This window comes from Haemaphysalis longicornis, unplaced genomic scaffold (genome assembly GCF_048455015.1).
Source record: "Haemaphysalis longicornis isolate Haplotype H1 unplaced genomic scaffold, Haemaphysalis longicornis Haplotype H1 scaffold_6, whole genome shotgun sequence".
Taxonomy (NCBI): Eukaryota; Metazoa; Arthropoda; class Arachnida; order Ixodida; family Ixodidae; genus Haemaphysalis; species Haemaphysalis longicornis.
The window spans coordinates 122,633,502-122,651,010 of record NW_027526407.1 but is presented as its reverse complement, the minus strand read 5'-3'; the positions used below and the strand labels follow the sequence as shown (position 1 = coordinate 122,651,010).

General features: G+C 44.9%; 1 long non-coding RNA gene across 1 annotated transcript in view; it reads left to right on the top strand.

Annotated features, from left to right (window-relative positions):
• The window catches only part of LOC144141924 (uncharacterized), a 69,551-nt gene extending 53,537 nt beyond the window's left edge, over positions 1–16,014 (top strand). Inside the window, exons 4-5 of the long non-coding RNA XR_013316750.1 lie at positions 9,151–9,231; positions 15,820–16,014. This is a non-coding gene — a long non-coding RNA (uncharacterized LOC144141924). The remainder of the gene's footprint in view (positions 1–9,150; positions 9,232–15,819) is intronic.
• The last annotated feature ends 1,495 nt before the right edge of the window (positions 16,015–17,509 follow it).

The following is a 17,509-nucleotide window of genomic DNA, read 5'->3' as shown; positions in this document are numbered from 1 at the left end:
CTGAAGGCCTGATTAGTAAAATAAAAAAACGCTGCACGAGCCGCCACGATGACCTTGAAGACACAACGGAACCCAAGAAAAAAGATAGCGGTCATCCCTTACTACCATAAGCTCTCCCACAATCTTAAGAATATTGGTCAACGTGTTGGCGTCAACATTGTATTTTCCACACTAAACAAATTATCTCAGCTAAGTAAAAGAAGCAACCCTGTCCGCAAAAAAAAAACCAAGAGTAGTACTAATCATAGGGAAAAATTCACTGAATGCGAAAACGGTGCTTTGTAGCGGATTCCTATGGGCTGTGGTAATGAATATATAGGCCAGACAGGCCGATTCTTGAATGAACGGCTGAAAGAACATCACTACAATGTCCGTCGGGCTCTACAAGGCCAGGTGTGGCAGCACGCGCGTTACTGCCTGCTCTGTGCTGGTCGAATCCCTGTGTTCGATAACACAACAGCTATCTTTAACAGCGGGAAGCACACCACGAGGGAACTTGTTGAAGCTGCAATGATTGAAACAGCTGGGGATAAATGTGTTAGTGTGCCCACGTTAGCTATCACGCCAGCTATCACGCCTCGTTAGCTATCACGCCATCCTTCTCCTCTTATCTCTTTGTGCGCACTTGTTGCATTTTCCCCCCTGTAAGTGTGCTATTCATTTTCCGCAGCTTGTCATAAAGCCATCAGTTGATAGTCAGCGCTTGTGGTGTGTGACTCTGTCCGTCCTTTGTTATAATGTGCGCTGTTCCTTCCTTTGCATGTGGTACAAGTCTGTGCGCCTAGGTCCGCTCCTGACGATGCGGCTTTGGACGCATTTTACGAAGACATTCACTTGGCAATTACATGAGTAAAAGCTCGGTGCAAATCATTATGGGCGACTCCAAAGCCGAAATTGGGGCACACCAGATAGGGGATCATGCGGTGGAGATGTTTGGCTGAGGGCCTAGAAACAACCGCGGAGACATGCTCGATTCCTTTGTAGAGAGAAATCATCGAAGAAATGTAATACCTTCTGCGAAAAAAAAAACATAAAATAGAGTTAAAAAGGCCTGAAGGGTGAAAATAAAACCAAACTGACTTACCATAACTGGCACTTCACGCATGATTCAAAACAATTCAAAACAAAACAATATTGATGGCTTATGACGTGTTGGAAGATTCCATTTATGCTGACACGAAACAATGGTTGCGGACGGATTTTCACGGTTTAGTCATAAAATCTGCATGTCAGTTTTTATCCTTTCGCAGTCCTCCCCGCACGGGGCACCTTGAATTATCTTGGTGGCGGTATTGGCGAGACCGCGGACATCGAGCCCCAAAACACAAGCTGTATCAAACCGTGGCGATGTGTTTATAAGGTTGAGAGTGAGCAACCAAGAACGGTGGCCCTCCGAGACCAGGTGAAGCTCCGGCGGATAGTCTCCCAGTCTATTTACCAGGCAGGGAGCTCCTGGACCTCTTCAGCTATCAGGGTAGGGCTGAGGAAGAAAGTACCCCCGTCTCCCTGGTTTTATACTACGCCGTATGGTATTTTCAAACCCCCCCCCAAACGTGGTCGGTCCTTGAAAAGGACCCGCACCGAAGTTTCTTTCCCTGCTTTGCCTTCGATCTTGCTCCAAAAGCCAGATAACTACCCGCGTTCTTTGATGGTTGAGTATGTGTACAAATAAAGCAGGTTACCTCTCAATTCGATTTTCTTGTTTCTAAACCCTTTGAAGGTGCTCTGGGCAAAGCATACGACGCCAAAAAACTCATAACTAGTGAAATGCTAGTTCGAGGGAAAACACAGCAGCAACCCGCAATCCTCCTGAAACAAACCCGCATGGCAGACCTTGAGATCAGGGTCACACACCCCCCGCAGCCGTAACAGCTCTCAGGGTGGGATCACTGAGGCAGATCTGATTTCAGAAACCGATACTGACCTTTCGCAAGGCTTAAGGGATGAGGGCGTCACGGCTGTAAAGCGCATATTTATATGCCGCCATGACAAACAGATAGCAGCTAAACACATTACCCTGACCTTCGATCAATCCACCCCTCCACAATCCATAAATTCCGGTTATATACATTCTTTTGTCCGCCCGTATATCCAGAACTCGCGGCGCTGCTTCAAGTGGCAACAGTTTGGGCATGGCACAACCTCTTGCCGTGGCCGACTTACCTGCACTAAATGAGGCTAGCATGACCATCCTTCAGAAAATTGCGCATCCGAAACATTCACCTGTGCCAACTGCCAACGACCCCATGCAGCGTACTCCCGAGAATGTGACAAGTTTAAGCAGAAGAAGCAGATAATCAATGCTAAGATCACCGAAAACACCACTTTCCAAGAGAAGCAAAAGTGGTTCGCCTCTTTCCCCCTGGGGAGGTATGCCGACGCATCTCGCCAGGGGCGGAGGGGCGTCTGGTTCCTCTCCCCCACCCCCCCCCCTAGGCTGCCTTAGGCACCCCAACTCGCCTCCGCACCACTCGCTTAGCCAAAAGCTGTTGTGGTGGCATTCACGTCCGTTGGGAATGCTGCTGCACCCACTGTTTCCTCTCCACCGGCCCGAAGCCCACCCGAGGGCGCGGAGGACATGGAGACGGAGGAAACCGCAGTAGTTCCCACCCCCGCAGCACCACCTGGCCACCTGGGCGTGCTCTTGACACCATCGGTTGTCGCGGCTTGGACGAAGTGCACCGGAAAGGGTGCCAAGTCGGGGGGGGGAGGGGGGGCAGGACGGGGGGGTTTGGTACGCCACGTACCCTTTCCAAATCTGATGATGACATGGATGTGGGACCTTTCCTGTCTGCTTCGCAGGGGAAGGAGCGGGTCCCTCCATCAAAACATCTAGAGAACGTCAAAAAAACCTTCCAAAAGCTCTAGCCCCGAAAGACATTAAGTAAATAGTCACACTCCAGTAGCTCCAAACACTTCATAAAGAGAAAGGAAAACATAATGCAATAAAACTGCAGAGGCCTCCTTAAAATCTTTACAATGTATACGAAATACTGCAAGCAAATAAGCCAAGTTTATAGTGTGTTCAAGAAGCACATTTAAATTTGAAACACGCCATTTTTATTTATATTTACGTGGTATACACCAAGGGTAGGGATGGCAACACAAACTCTTCTGGTGGTGCGGCCATAATCGCCCGGAAATCCTTAGCATGCCACCCTGTCACTTTGAACACTGTCCTTAATTACTGTCTTTAATCTGGCGATGACCCTTATGGCTCGTCAACTCGAGCCAGACACATCCACCCGTTTCGCTATCTACGCGGATGATATTATGATATGAACAGAAGGTAATGACTTCGAAAACACGGACAGTATAATTACTGTATTTCAGGTGGCTGTCGCAAGCCTTGAGAACCATCTGCCTCAACTTGGCCGTGAGATGGCGCCTGAAAAACTGAGTTCCTTCTTGTTCACGACATCAAGTCCTCGCCTGATACGAAACCAACCGCCCTGCACATTGCAAATAACACTATTCGTGCAAATTGCGGTTACATCAAGCTGCTTGGCATCCCGCTGGGCTGTCACAACAGTCCGAAGATATGGCTAACCAAATTAAAAAGCAATGGAAACCGATGCTTCACCTTATTAAGCGCCTGTCTAACCAGTACGGCGGTGCACAACAAAGTTCATGCGTTGCTTTGTCTTGTGCTGTGGCCATCGGTGCCCTCGCATATGGTGCCCCTGTATATGACTTCAGCAAGACTAATCTCAAATTTCTACACACCCTTCACAGAGCCACACTCCGAATCATAACCCGGCTACCTCGGCATACAAAAATTACTGCTCTGGAACAAGCTTCTCCACTACCCCCCATCGACCTGATAATGAAGGAAACTGGAATCCAAGCGGACTTCAAACGGACACTTACCCTGCAAGGACTGGCGCTCTCAGATTGGGACCACCAACGGCCCATCCAGGTGCACAACCTGCTCAGCCCAATGGCTCCATGGGCTCTCCCAGATGTCGTCCCTAATGCACCTTCGAAACCAGTCCCGCATGGTCACTCCACGCTGCACAAAGAGCTCCTAGAGAAGCTCAACCGCTCCTATTTGCCCGGAGCGATTGACATCTATATGGATGCCATCGTCGGTCTGGCATGGCACTGCTCGGAGACCTCAGATCTCAGCGGCACAGCAAGCCTCAACCTTGTCCACATCACGCCGTTGGAGGCTGATCTCCACGCTGTCATCGGTACCCTCAACCACATAAGCTTCGACATCTCGCAGATGCCCTCATCCCACATTCGCAGCCTCACGGACTCCTTCAGCGTAGTTCCACAACTCTGACGCCAATCCTCTTTCAACCCCCTCACACAACAAATCCTTACCCATGTTGCCCTACTCCGTCACAACGGGGTATCTGTACGGATTGATTGGGTTAGCGGCCATGATTCAGCTTGCAGGGGTAACCAGGCCGCCCATATTGCGGCAGAGGAGAGCAGTATCCCGCCTCCGCTGGTTCCCTGCACGCCGACTCCGTCACCGCTACCTCCTTCCATGCAGTTACTTATACATAAACGTGACAAGAGGAACCGCTACATCGCTGCCACCCCACAAGGGCACTTCACTGGCATTCCTACCCTGCCATGAGCCGGTGAGGTATTTCTCAACAAGCTCCTAGCAAATGCCGCCAACATCCCGCTTATATTCCAAAAATGGCTCTCACCTAATCTGCCTCTCAAATGCACATTCTGCAATACCGTCACATATGCGGACCTCGCCCATATCCTTCAAGATTGCTCCTTCTCGCAACATCCTTTAGACATCATCACATCTTTCGACGCGCCCACAAGCACCCCAGAACTATCATACTATGGAGAAACCTTTACTGCAAAAAATAGGGCTATTTCCTATCAAAAGTGGCCTAGCACGGGCAGTGTAGCTGGGGTCGACTCTAGTCCCTGCAAGCTCCCACGTCCCTGTAAAATACGCTGCATTCCCCTACCCTACTCCCCTTCTTCTTCCCTAAACCGGCCTTTGGCCCTCCTTACCAATAAAGGTGCTACTACTACTACTACTTTGTTTTCGGCGCGGGTGCGGTTCATGCACTGCGTCACCCGCAAGCAAAACAAACCTAGCTAACTTCCGCGACAAGGTGACAAGGTGACAATATTGACAGGGATTAACATTACCCCGGAATTAGACGTTTAGATTTGGCAGTATGTAAGACTATTGCACAATGTCTGCTAAAGTTTGTCCGGGTGGCTGAATCGAGTCACAGACAGACAGACAGACAGACAGACAGAAAGACAGACAGACAGAGAGACAGACAGGTCAAAATGTCTGCGTTATTGTAGCCCAAGAAAGACTATCCTCTTTAAAAACTAGCATTAAGATGGTACGAAACGGGGTGATGAAAAGATGGTGTGCTGCTAGCAGGTATGAAGATAGATGCTGAGCTGCAAGGTAATATTGACCAGTCTAAAAGCAGTCCGGGGACAACGAAAACTCCGGTGCTCACATTATTTTCCCCCGCGGTGGAAGGGAACACTTCGAGCGTTAAAGACATCAGGCCGCCAATGTCATCGATTTAGCGTTGAAACATGGTTAATTTTAGCTCCACTGCACCGATGGTATAACACTTGGCGAGTAGGCGCCAGCCGATAGTTCACACAAGAGCTTTGCTTAAAAATGATATAAGGAGCGATAAAACGAGGAAGAAACTTTTTGTATAATCCACGTGCACTGGGAAGACTGGGAAAAAATACTTTATAATCTGTTCGAAAAGAAACAGGCCGATTCTCCCCATCGTAAGGGACTAGCGGTCTTCTTGGTATGTCACGGGTCTTCAACTGCGCAAGGAGGCGGCACTGTCTATGACAAGAAAAAAATGCTATGAGACGCGCGCTTGCGTACGGGTAGGTGCGGAGAGAATAGGTGAATCGAGAATTAAAGAACGAAAGGAGCCCTAAACGCGAAAGAATGGCAATCACCACCATTTTCTTACGTAGGAGTAGTGTGCGCATGAATGGCAAATTGTAAAACAGTATCCCAATTATCGTGGCGAGGGCTGCATGAAACGAAACAATAAGAGAGATGGTGCGCTGAAATTGGTCGGTGACACCACTGGTCAGATATTGGAGGTTGATGTGGTTTTGTTTACAGTATCACCATTGTGAAGATCATCAGAAGAAGAGCTGAGATGGAAGTATTCCTGCGGTCGTTAAGAAGAATGAGGGGTAGGCTGTTTAAAAAAATCTTCCCTTTGAAAAGAAATGACCGACCTGGATGACCGACCGAAATGGCCGGCATGGATAATATTAAAGGGGTGCTCAGATTGTCCCCTTCAATTTGAGAGATTTTTTGGGAGATTGGGATTCTTCTTGTGCATTATGACTTACGCTGGCATCTCGAGTGGTTGCAAAAAAAAAATTATTGGGAGCACTTCAGTCCACTTACTTTACGTGAAGTCGAAATTAACACCCATGGCAATCGGCAATTCGTACGTGAGCATCATATAGAAGCGGCATCTTCCGCGATCAAGTATGGGTACATGACAAAGGCAAAAGAGTTACGAATAGAAGAATTTGTTATTTGTCCTTGAAAATATCAAGGCAGCGAATATCTGCTCTGACCAGTATCACTGTTCTGACATGTGGATACTATTTGTGAGTGCGTTAGTTCGCGTTCGAAATGAAATTTGCGGGTTGCCTCTTAGCCTCCAGACGGTTCTCATTGTTGTTGGCCAATCCCCTTCTGCACGTATGTGATGAGTCCCGATGCTATTGGGAACTCGGTTCCTCGGGGCTTTAAATTAGCCCTTTAGAAGGTCCTTTCACCCTCGCCTGCACCTAATGCACCAGTTCTTCATTTGTTTAGCGCAGGTGCCCCAAGTTCAGAACCAGTGCAGAATTTTTTTTAACCTATTTCCTGGTACTGCAGACGAAGCCTTGAACTTACAGGTTACTGAAAACGACCAAAATCAAGTGGTCCGTGTGCGGGGAGAACCCGAGCTGTGATTGAACCGCATCCCCCCGCTGGTTTATTTCCCCTCATCTTCCTGCCCTTATCTCACATTAGGCATTCGACCTCTCCCTTCTAAATAAATTCTCTCATTAATCCCCCTCTATCTGTCCACTTCCTGATATCAAAAATATAATTGTACGCAGCTCCATTTGCACCTGAAAATTAGTGCGGAACTACCTGATTTACTTCAGCGAGTGCAGCTGAATCGGAGACACTTTGTATCTTATGACATCACCGCAACACACAGGCGGCACAACAATGAACGAATGCTAAAAGGCATAATACTTCCGCACGTTTGAAAACCGGTGGCTACCCAGAAATTGTTTTTTTAACACGAACGTGTTGATGCCGTGGTCAACCAAGGTTTACCTGACCTCCAATCCGTCATGGCAATGACATTCCCATAAAAAGTTTGATTGCCGTGGCTGCGCCAGAATTTAAGCAACGAACTCTTTCGCCGCAATGGGAGGTTCGAAATGCACTCCCGACTGCGCTATGAAAAGAAGTGTGTACAGAACGACAGACGCGCCCTATATCCTTTCTTTCAGATGGTGCGCCATCTAGGAGAGGCGAAGCTTAGTGCATCATGGCTAATGAGCGCCGGCAGTTGGCGCGTGGATGCCAGCGCCTACGTGTACGGGGCACGCGCAGCGTAAACTGCGCTTCCCCCGGCATTACGCTGCGCGTCCCCCGGACACCATTTTGGTTTTTATCAGTGTTACGAGATTACCGCATCTACGGTATTGCCGCTGCGTTCCATCGGTTCGTTTGTTAAGATGCGGCGAAACGGCACCTTCGGGCAAACTGCTGCTGAAATGCTGATGCACGCGTTACATTTGATGCGCGGTCAAAACGATGTCATTCGCGCGCACGACCAGATCAGGGAGAACAAGCTATGTCTACCAGAGTTGACCGAATAAAATGCATAAAGAAAAAATTGTGGCGCCAATAAACCACAGCCACGTGAACAAAACTCACGTGATGCAGACTGATAAATTATCATGCCGTCGGCACGAAACAAGAGAAAAGGTTGCCGGTAATCTTTAACCCTGTATAGTGACACCAATGGGCGCATATGAATGTCCTTGCTTTCATCACCCCACATTGCAGGTATGGTCGCTCGTTTTTGCCGGACAGCTCAGCTTCTGCAGCAGCATGGGCAAGCCGTGTGTAGTTCTCTAACAACTAGCTTGCAGCCACTGACGAACGTAAAGGTCGCATAGGATAGCTGAGAATGATCTGCAATAACGTATACTAAAGGTATTCGTTCGCAGAAGGATTAGCAAAATGACACGGTTTGTTTTGGAGACTAGGTAAATTTGGGTTTTGAATTCCGTCATTGCCTTTTGATTTTAGCTTACGAGATTCCGGTTTTATTTTTTATTCGCCTCTATCATTTTTTTCCTTTCATTCGGTGAAGTTTTGCATGTTTTGCATGCGCCCTCGCTATCGAAATAAAGCGGTTCTTTAGTTTTTTACTTTCCAGAGGTGCAGCTAAAATTTTTTGTCCCTGCATTACTCAAACAGCTGGGCATTTCATATTGTGTGCCACATACTGCTTTCGGAGTATGGGCACAGTTCGCTGAACTGAATGAAGAAGCCATTTTCAATTTACCTAACCTCTTTGAAAATGGTTTGTAATGTATTTTATTTCAATGTCGGCGCCGACTTAATTAGGTCATACATTGTTTCTTTGCACCAAAGAATTATTTTAGGTTCATAAAAGAATAGAAATAGCTTATACAAAACCAATATTGAGCTGCTCAACAGAAAGTAGCTTTGAGACTGATTCATTATCTCCATTTGTACACGTATTTCTGCACGTATTCCGTATTAGGCGAAACAAATTGTTCAATATATATTATTCCAGAAATCAGGTATTGAAGACGTTTTACTTTCTACGTATGAGTGCAACCTATGTATGTTGCAGTAATCCCAGAGTGACTGGGGCCCCATTTAATAAAAGTTTGAACGATCACATATGGTAAAATAAAATATACTAATTTTTATCGCTGTCTGGAAAGCGCATATACGTTTCAGCCGAAGACTAGAGATAGGAACAACTATCAGAAAACCTTCTGCAAACATTTTATCTCAGGAAGTAGCCCTTACTTCCTTCTATTTCCCAAACCCAGCTACAAGCTCACCGTCATTCCACTCCTATTGTGATACTATTTTTACAGGCTCCCCATGGGCCGGCACTGTTGAACAACTAGTCTACGCAAATGAAGAACGTACTTGTGGCGTGTTTCATATAAAGAACGGTAAAGTTATCTTTAATAAATATTAAAGTGTGTTTGAAATTATTTGCGCCTAAATTTATCCCAGTTATTCCCGAGAGAGGCGAATATTGCCTAGGACAGTTACCACCTGTAACAGGGAAAAGAAAGTATTTCGGGCCTCATAAGCTTTAGGGCCTGCCATAAGCAGTGCTAGTAATAAACCAAGAGTGTAAAACATGGTTATATTAGTCCTTTTTGGTAAGATGACATGTCATCACCCCGCTTCAAAGGGGAAACCACTAGGAATCATCATCATCATCATCATGTTGTTGTGGTAGTTGATTTTAAAATGCAGAGTAAATATACTTGTGCAGCATAAGTATGAACCTAGCGGGCTGTGGTTCGGTATGCTTGTATATATTTTTCTTGGACTGAAATGTAAAAGTTAATTTTGCGTTTCAAAGCAGGCAAGAAACTCTTACGGGTTTTTACATCTTTTTGCTAAAAAAGTACGTTTTGAACGTTTTACATAGGCAAATTAAAGCTTCTCTTATTCAGAAAACTCAAGTTAGCTTCACGCATGACTTCGTTTGTTATCTTAGGAGGGTTAATTCTTATGATTCAAAATGTCCAAATCGGGCTCATTAGCAACAACGTTCAGATTTATGACGTTTATTACATTTCAAACGTTGTTTATCACGGTAAGAAACATTTTAAATTATCATTTCAATCGTTGACGGAAGCATAGTGATTTAAAATGACAAAAACATTGTACGGAAACTCTCCTCAGGTTAACAATGTAAAACGGCTTCAAACAACTAACGACATAAAAGTTCGCAATAACACGGAAGAGTGCGTGTAGGCTTTGGGCATTTTTTGTAATGCGAATTTTTATTAAGGCTTTGTGGCATGCTTATGGCATGCAAGGTACCGAAACATACTTCAATACTACTTGCCTATTTCTGAACCACGCTTTGAAATCACCACAACTACATATATAAAAACCTTAAAACTAAATCAATTCCCTCTGAACGACGGCCCACCAAGACATCACACAAGAAACACTGCCATGAGGAAATGCCCAAAAACCATAGAGCCCCTGTCCCCCTAGAATTCCTGGCTGGTTAGAAGACCTTACAATTATTTTACAAAATCAAGCATTGTACGTTCCCTTTGTCGTGCTCTTCTGTTCCTAATGAAACCCTTTCCAAAATGTGGAAATACGGTGGGGCAGGGAGGCCCAAGATACGTTTGTAAGATTTCAACCCTAAGTGCCAAAAGCGCCTTACAATGGAGTCAAAGTGATTTAACTGACCTTTCAGAACAGATTTCTGTGGACAACGTGGAGTAGCTTTCGTTAAGCAAAGGAAAATTAATAAATCACCTGTATAAGTTAAATAGGGTAGGAAAAATACTTTCTTTTAATAGGTAACAATTATGGATAGGAAACTGGAAGCTCTCAGTTATGCTACAGAATTCCTCGTGGTGCACCAGGAGTTCGAGTGCAAAAGGTTCAATGTCTGGCCAAACAGATTAACGTCCTTAGGATGAACAAAATATCTTTAGAAACAAACCAAACTATTGTAGCATTCGGTCACAACACGAATACTTTAGGCAGCCTTCAAAATCAATCCTCATTTTCTTGACAAAACAATGATCATCATCATCATGATCATCCTAATTACGCCCAATGCAGGGCAAAGGGCTCTCCCATATATCTACAATTATCCCGGGCCTGTGCTAACTGCGACCAATTGATCCGTGCAAACTTCTTGATCCCATATGCCCTTCTAGCTTCTGCCACCCCCTGCCATGCTTGCCTTCTCTAGGAATCCCCTCTGTAATCCTTAATAACCGACGGCTATCTTGCATTCGCAATACATGACCTGGCCGCACCCAATTTTTTTATTTTCTATTAATACGCCCTTAACACGCGTTTTTTCCGTGACCCACTCCGCTCCTCTCTGTCCCTTAAAGTTACACCTACCGCGTTCTAATCCAGTGCTCGCTAAAAAGTCCACAAGTTAAGTTGAACCCTTTTCTTAGAATTCAAGTTTCTGCCCTGTAGGTGAGTACCTGTAATATGCAGCTGTCATGTATACTTTTTCTGCTTCAGTGGCAATGTTAGGCTGCAATTCATTAATAAATAATGCCTACTTAATGCACTCCATCCTATTTGTCGCCTTCTACTTATCTCTGCCTCATGGTTGGATCCGGGGTCTTGGCCTATGTAGACATATTCGCTTACCACTTCCACTGCCTCACCACCTGTCGAAACCCCTGTGCCCTCACATGGTAATTGATCATTACTTTAGATTTCTGCATATTAATTTTCAGGCCCGTAGTCCTACTCTGCTTGTCCATTGCGGAAAGCATGCATATCAATGCATATCCCCGATTGGCTTAGCAAGGCAACGTTATCAGCAAATCTGAGGTTACTGAGGTATTCTCCTATAACCCTTACACCCACCTGTTTCCCGCTCAATGTTCTCAATACCTCTTGTAAACATGCTGTTAATAACATCGGAAAGATTGTGTATCCTTGTCTGACACCCTTCCTTATCGGTATTTTACTGCCCTCCTTATAGGGTACGGTGGTAGCTGTGGCCTGGACTCATTGTAGATATACTCTAGCATTCCAACCTAATGCTCGTCTACACCCTTATCCCGCAATGTCCGAGTGACTGGTGACATTTCGACCTACTCAAATGCTTTCTGATAAACAATAAAAGCTATATATAGGGGTTAGTACACTCCGCACTTTTCTCTATCCCGTGATTGATCGTGCGAATATGGTTAATTGTTGAATAGCATTTACGAAACTATGCTTGTACATTAGGTTGACTGCCATTTAAGGTGGCAGAAATTCTGTCAGTGATAACCTTGGTAAGTACCTTGTAAACGGCTGACGATAAGCTGATCGCCCTACAACTTTTCAAGACGTTCCTGTCATCTTTCTTATCGATTAGGATGATCTTCGGGTTCATGGAAGATTCCGGTATACTAGCGGTAATTAGACATTGGGTATACAGGTTTTGCCCACCATCCTACAGGAGGTCTCCTGGTAATATACCCTCACCAGGTGGTTTGGCCTCTTGCATTTGCTTGTAAGCCTTCTTCAGTTCTTCTCTCGTAACCAGTAGAATGTCTATCTCCTCTGAACTACTTTCTCATTCGGTATTATCCTGGATGTCACGGCTATTGTACAGATCTCTATAAAACTTCTTCGATACTATGACCATTTTATGCATTGTTGTGATGACATTGCCTTGGATGTCTTTAAGGCTTACATCTGCTTTTGTTATGCCTAGGTCCCGCTTCACAGCTTTCATGCTGCCTCTATTATTAGCAGCATGCTCTAGCCTCTCCATATTATATTTCCGTATTTGACCCGTCTTACGCTGATTCATTACTTTGAACGTTCTGCTGGTTTTATTCTGTCAGCTGAAATGGAGATCGTCTTGCTTTTCCGTTTCCTAATTAAATCTTTAGTCTCACGGAAACGTCTAGCGCTGGTACCACTGACTTCTACTGCACACTCCGTGATAATACGTGTAAGATCGTCGCTGGCTTCCTGTGTCCAAAAATCTGCGTCCTCGGTTAGAGCTGATTATCTGTTCTGGAGGACGACCCTAAATTGTTCAACTTTCAGCCTTACTGATGGCTAACTAATTCATCGGCTTATTTCGTAGTAGCTTGTTAAGGTCCCCCCTCAAATCTAGCCTAATTCGAGATCTTACTATATGGTGGTCACTCCACCTCACCTTTCCGAGCATATTCACAGCTTGGACGCCTCCAGGGATACCGCATAATACAATTTCATTTTTATGCTCCCCAATCGAGCTCCTCCACTTATACCTTCCGTCTCGCCCGTTTGCAGAATAAGGTATTCATTATGCGTAAGTTATTCTGCTCGGCAAACCTGACTAGTAGTTTCCTCTGTGATTTCCACAACCCAGACAATGGTTCCCAACTGCCTTTTCTACGGCCTGCTTCGTGCCTACTTTAGCGTTAACGTCTCTGACAACTAAGGTATACTGTGCTTTTACCAACTTGAATTCGTACCTCTTATTAAGCCTAATTGCGATACCGGCGATCCTTTCGTTCCTTTCGATCGTTTCGTACAACGGTGTTTGTCTATGTTGCCAGCTATGCTTTTATTGACTAGAAATGCCACTTCAGAGCTCTCTTCGGTCAACTAGACCATGGTAATATAGGACGTGTATTTTTTCGGCACTGTAAAGGCTTCTCCAATCCTCCTAACCTTGCTAGGCCCTCATACATTCCATTTAATGCCACCTAATTGCTCGAACACCTCCAAACACACCTTCCTAGATAAAGTTCTCTTGTTAACTGTTTCCATGTTCAGATTTTAATGGCCGCCTTTCTCGATCCAGGGATTTCTAGCTCACTCCGCTCAGTCACAGGTCTTTCCACCCCCGTGGTCTTTTGCTTCGTATACACTGGAGTCTGAGGGCCGTGGGTAACTGCCGGATTTATGGGAGGTTGTGGCCATTACTACACCAGGCGGCCAATCCTGGTCTGTTCACGGAGTGCATTGCCGGCAATGGTCGCTAGGATGAGGCCGCACCTGAAGCCTCCTTCTCCGATTCCGTCAACACGCGACTTTTTTTTAATCCCGTGAGAATTAGGCTTCACCAAGATTCCAACCACACTCCTTTTTGCACGTCAGGTGGATGCTGTACCTCTAGGCTACCTATGCATCCCCTTTATGATAGTGGCATATAAGAGTGGCGAATAATAAACGGTTTTATGTAGAAAGTCACACAGAATTTCCGAAAAATAAACTTAGTCACAATAATTTCAGATAACAGGTACCAATAGAAATTCCCAAGAACATAGAGCATCTTCCATGCTTTGAGGTCAACATTGCTGTGATTTTCAAACTACATTACTTCGAAATCGGGTTTTGTCGCTTTCTTTACTTCCCTTTTTTTTTCATGGAAGGTGAGTTTCTCAAAGGGCGGATTGCGTCCGTTGAAGTGAGTGCGTCACCGCAGTAAGACAGTGAGAAATTTTCTTTGTGTGCAGCTACTCGAATCACGTCCTATAGTTTATGCGTCAGAGACCCGTTTCACGCTATTTTTGTTGCGTTTCCCGATGTTCCGGTTCAGTGCAGTACACCAGTTAGCGTCACTCCTGGCACGCGGATTCAAATACAGCTGGAATTCTTTTGTGGCTATGTTCAGTTGTAATGCGGCGGCCATTTTTCTGCAAGTTGTGTAGCTAATGACTGCACTCACCCTTTGGGTTTGATGGGACATTTCAAGCATTGACTATTGCAAATGCCCACCCGTATTTTTATGTTCTCGCCGTCACAAAATACAGCATGCATTGGATTTAAGTTTATTTCTATTAGTATTTGTTCGTTCGAACACTTTATGTTATCCTGGTAAAGTTTAACATAATAACAATGGGTCACTCAAGCAATAGACTGGCCACGGTTTTACGTAACGAAATATTTATTCTTAAAAGGGGCGATAGGCACCCAAATTTCTAAGAAACACACTCAATAAAACCAAACATAGAATTTGCATTTAACGGAATCAGTTTCTTTTTTTATTGTTCTACGCTCCAAAAAGCCATATTTGACACTTTGCTATTCTCGATCTGCAAAATTTTATCGTAAGAGCAATAAGATGCAAAATTTATTTTATTCGTCCATTTTGCTAACTTCGGTATATTGATGGTCAAGAACACATTCTATATTTTTTATATAAAACCACATTTCTATTCTAGATAAATATTTGAGAAGAGAGTTCCTATGTGAAACCTATCTGGGCAAAACACTTGCTTATTTTTGGACAAACATTACGTCTGGATACTTTCTTCACGGCTACTTAACTTCATTTAACCTAAACTAACTAAAAGGCGGGTCTGGAACATCACACGTACAACACGCGAAGTTTCGCACCGCATATAAAAACTGACAAAGACGCATACTGGGGACAAACAACCTCACGGCAAAACAACTTTGCACAACCAACCATGGTAGCATTTATTGAAGCACCAAATACTCCACCATCTTTCAAACGATGCCCAAAATCACACAGAAAACACCTCCCGAAAGCAAGAACAATGGACACTTAACCCAATTCTCGGCGTTGGCCCACGCACACCATATAAATGGTGTCACGCTTACAACAGCGGTGCGTATGCTGGCGGCATATATAGGTGTTATAATGCTCAAACCAGTGGTGAAGTGTGCCCAACTGGCGTATTTTTAATTTTCTCTTGCCATTAGTAAACTTTGTCACATAATACTACGGAATAAGCTCGTTACAAACAAACGCGTACATACAAGTCACAACGCAAACTTTTTATTGAGCGAATGCAATGCTCGGTATGGCGGGAATCCTAATCTAAAAAAAACTAGCACTACATCTTGAGTCACTTTACATAATCCATCCCTTCAAATCAGCAACGATGTAATTACTCTGTACTTTAAAGTCTGTTACCTGAATTATGTTGTGGTGGGTGATATTTAGGGTAGCTGCGACACATCAATGATTCTAAAAGGCAGTTTACTAAAATTGTACACAGGGCTCAAAAAGTCGCATTAGCACGCTATGAATCATATCATGACCTCCGCTTTTTTACACTTTTTAGGAACAACTTTTTGGTGTGACCTTCGTGTTGTCAGTCACTCTCCCGGACATCACGCCAAATGCTCTGTCCACTACGGAAACGACGCTAAATGCGGTGTCCCGGCCCAAACATACACCGCTAACTGCAAAAATTAGATGTCTACAATGCCACACTGTGAGGAACAGGAAGAAAATAGGGAGAACTAATGTCTTGTTCCCAATAAACAGTGATTGTGGTATTTTAGTCGTCCTTGTTCTGATATTTCTTTTCAGGTAATTCCTTTACATAAGTTTAGGAGTAGTATCTCTCCTAACAGTATATCTCAGGTTGTGTGCGAATTTGTTACCTTCCCTAAGGCTACCTTTAAATTGAGGCGATGTACCACTTTACACTGGCCAACAGTCGACATGTTGGGGCCAAGAGCATGAAACGAGAACCAAAATGCTAAGTTTAAAAATGCGTTGGGCAGGGTATATTCTTTAATTTAACATTTGCGATTGTTTTTGTGGTCCTCGAACTCAGTGAGTGCTTCCAGAGAAAAAAGTTTCACCATCTTCCCGTAGAAGAACCCTGAGTAGTAAGCGAAGGAGCCATGGGGTGGAATCAAGTTCCCATTAGTTTTCAGTTCGATCGCGGCGTTGCAGGAGGAGAATCAGGGAAGCGGAGCGCGCGCGTCATTTATACCGCGGAGCTAGAGTGGAGGCCCAAGCGGAGTATGCAGCGCCTACCGTGGCCTCACTAAGCCTTAGCTGGTTGGCATTATCGCGCGCGGAGCCGCAGGTGTTGCCAATCGTGGAGCAATCCAGGAAAGAAGAGGAGCTTCGGAAAGGGGAGGAGGAATGCCAGAGAGGAGAGGAACGTCGGAGAGGAGAGGAGGATTGCTTCGCATGCTACTCAGTGTTCCCCTACAGGAAGATGACGACGGTAGTTGAACACGAAGCTATCTTGTGATCAATTTTTGGTTGGCCAATCCCTAGGCGCATGCTGCCACAATCATCATCAGCGGTGCCAGGCCAAAAATCTGCAGTGGGGGTGTGGACGTCACACAACGGCGCCCACACAACGGCGGAGGAAACAGACTCGGCCATAAGCTGCTTCGCATCTAAAACCAAACTCGATTTATCTAAATTGCGAAAATAACTGCATTCTTTTACTACTTGTTGTGTGTGAAATGTTTTAAAAGAAAAAGAGCGCACTATAGTTTAAAGCAAAGGGTCTGAACTGTCACACGAAATCGTGTAGAATAGTGTCTAGCTTGTTTACGGTAGTTTCAAAGTTCAAATTTTTATTTTGCCTTTATCCTAATTTACTTGAGAATAGCGCTGGGAATATCTTCAACGAGGAGTTTTGTGAACACTTTATCATTATTTCCCCAATACACAAAAAGCCGTGTAGGCCGTTCGCGTGAGCAATAAATGTGGTTATAAAAATTACCAGAAGACTTGCTCCAAGTGAATATCGAAATGGAACCACGCTAGTACTACGTGCGAATCCGACACATCCTCTGCATAGTATTTTTGACACAGTACTCATTTCTCTCCAAGCCACTATGCGCAATAACCTTCAAAACAACCGTGGGAACAATGTACGCGATGAAATTGGTTGAGTGCAAGACGTGTGCTAATGCAATATCAGCTATTTTATTCGCACGGCTCGAGACATCGGTAAGATATAACGTATAACAAACACAGATAAGTGGCAGGGTGGTGGC